Source organism: Habropoda laboriosa, unplaced genomic scaffold (assembly GCF_001263275.1).
Source record: "Habropoda laboriosa isolate 0110345459 unplaced genomic scaffold, ASM126327v1 scaffold2, whole genome shotgun sequence".
Lineage (NCBI taxonomy): Eukaryota > Metazoa > Arthropoda > Insecta > Hymenoptera > Apidae > Habropoda > Habropoda laboriosa.
In genome coordinates, this window is record NW_017100190.1 from 3,009,335 (window position 1) to 3,012,320 (window position 2,986).

Genomic DNA, 2,986 nt, shown 5'->3' on the forward strand with positions numbered 1-2,986 from the left:
CACGGACGGGTGGCTTCCTCGCAATGGGCCCGGCAAAATTTGCCAAGCGGCCAGAGAAAATTGCGATGATTATACGGCTCGTACGGCGCGGGCGGCGACGAGTGAGCGAGTGAACTGGGCGAGGAAAAAAGGAAACGAAGACGAGAGAGAGAGGAAGGGAGAAATATTCCATAAAGCGTAATGGAGGGCTCGCAAATATTTATCTTTCGGTAAGTCGGGAGGCTCCGCGCGGGAGAAGCATAAGCAAAGAGCCATGCGAAAACGTTCCAGACCGAATGGCCCTTGTCGCGGCACAGAAACGTGGAAAGTTCTCCTGACACGATTATGGCGCTCGGTGACCAGAAATAATTTCATTAGCCGCCCCGTAAACTCATCTAGCGGCAGTTCGTAAAGAAACCATACGCGTGGGAAATATGTACTTGGCCATGTATAATCGTGCATACTCGCGGACGCCTTAAGCTCCTTCCGCACACCCACCACGCCCGGCCAACTCTAATCACGGTACTTAAGTTCCTGTTGCATAGACGTACGTCCCCGCTAAACATCAACCAGCCAGCACCGACCTACGGACCTGTGTGCATAGAGGAGGATCGTTGTGAGTCGGGGGTGAATGAAATGATTCGCGCCACCGAGCACGCTTGTTAATGAGCGAAACGACGGTTTACACGGCTCGACGAAGCCTCTCCTCAAGTTAATGGACGTATATCGATAAGATTCTAGAAGGCCTCGAGGATCCTTTAGCTCGCGCCGTGGTTTGCCCTAGCCTCTCGTGGAAAATTTTTCTGAAACCTCGAGTAGGAATGTTCAAGGGAGGTTATTTCACGTCGAGTTCAACTCTCGCGTCGAAGCGCTCCGCACAATTGAAATCTGCGATGTTAGATGGTAGAGCTGGAATTGAAGCTTGCCGAAGAGAAGCAGGAAGAGAAAAAAACTGTACGGTAGAACGCGTGGAAGAAGGTAGGAGAGGGTTTTCACGTCTATGCGACGCTAATCTTCCACGATCAGCTTTACTCGAGGGAGGGTTAACAAGTAGCGGTGGCGCAAGAAAAGCCTAACGAAATTCCTGACAAGCAAGCTGCACACACCGGTGTGGCATTTCTTCGAGGGTGGTCGCGGTTGCCGAAGTTAGCCGCGGATATCCTAAATTTCGGTTGCATAAGCGCCCTCGCAAAAACTCCTTCCGTGGGCCCCCTGCTGGAAGTCGTCTGGAAGAGACGACCAGATGCGGGTGAGAAGAAGGGCGGACAGGAGGAAGACGGGGAAAGAGAGGGGGAGAATAGAAGGGAGGAGGATTATAGCAAGAGATCCGCAAGTGGATGCCGCACAATCGTACGGCAGAAACCGAGTACAAGGGACAAAGAGCTGGCAGACACCTTATAGAGAGAAAGAGAGACACGATGGAAGATAGAGGAGAGAGTATGGAGAACGAAAAGAGACGAGATGGAGAGAGAGGAAGGTTCTCGCAAAACATACACAGCTGAAGCTGACACATCCTCTGCCAGTCTACTAGCCAGGCTTTTCTAGAAGGTAGAGAAGGACGAGCAAATCTAGACGCTTACTTAGTGACACACGCAGCATTTTGTTGTCAGGGCTGAACTTTCTCTCTTCGTCTCAAAGCCCATTCCCTTTCTGGCTCTCTTTCTCCGCGTTAAGCCTCTATTTCTCTCTTACCACCATTCTCGACGGCATTGTATTAAACCGTGGCTCGTGTTGCGGCTTGACAAGAAGGGGGCCACACGAGTTATCTCGCACTTGCTCCATTCCACTCCCTCTAGCGACACATTCCTCCTAAAGTCGTTTCTCCCTTCCTCTCTGTTCGTTTCTCCTAGTGTATATTCCAGTCCAGGATACGTTGGATTATTCAGAGAGTAATTTAAACTACGGATGACATATATTCCAAGTGTTTCGGCCCTGATCGATCGCTTACGTCCACCGAATTTCCTCTCTGTCGCGCTGTCATTTATCGTTCCCGGAATAAATTAATATCAGCATCGCTGATAATATCGGGAGCCGTGGCACACTCCGATCCGCCCGTATCTGGCTTTGTCGAAAAACAAATCATTCCAGGTGATCGAAATACGTACAAATACTGATACACGTTTCTTGTTCTCTCTGCAGTCTAAGCAGAGTTGATCGGAAAGAAGATTTCGACACGCATGCTAGACCCTTTATCAAACTCTGTCCTCCCCTGGTCGTCGACTCGTTCGTTCTTGACTTGTTGTCAAGCCCCAAGATGAACCCTACCCCCGAAAACTGACAGCAACTGCTTTCAACCCTTATCAGACGCGTCTGACTCTGACACGCGATTCGAATTTTCCGCTTACCCGACTAGCTTCGCTCTTTAAAGTCGTAACGCGGCTTATTACTTGTTCAGGTACGTCTAACTTGTCGACATTTGCGAATACAGTAAATTCTCTGCAAGAGTCAGTAAGCTTGGATTCTACAAGTGACAGTATAGATGGTCCTACGCCTAGGTCTGTGTCATTGCTGCGCCCATGTTATCTCTCTCGTAGTCAGTCAAGCGTGTAACGCTACACCAGTCGGTTTCCTTTACGAGATTTCACGGTTCGCAAAATCATAATAGAAAAATAGAATTTCTTTAATTTCACTTTAATTTCAATTTTTTTTAACATGTTGGTGGGATTTTTCTGATGAAAATGACATCAAACACGATATAATTTGAACAACATTTACTTATTAACACGTTCACTGTCGCGCCAGATTTACAGGTTGCTGTCAGGCGGCCGCAAGAAAATACATTTTAAGCATAGGATTATAGTATTATGCTTTATAATTTTCTTTTTTTAATTGAAAATAATGTCTAGCTAGCTATGACGTTCAAAATTTTTAGTTGACAACATCTATTGTAATTATTGTAAACATTTGAGGCACTCCAGTCACAGATGACCACCATGGCCATATCGAGGAAACAATCTAACGTTAAAACCTATTGAGTGATTAATTTAATTTCATAATATATCGCTTT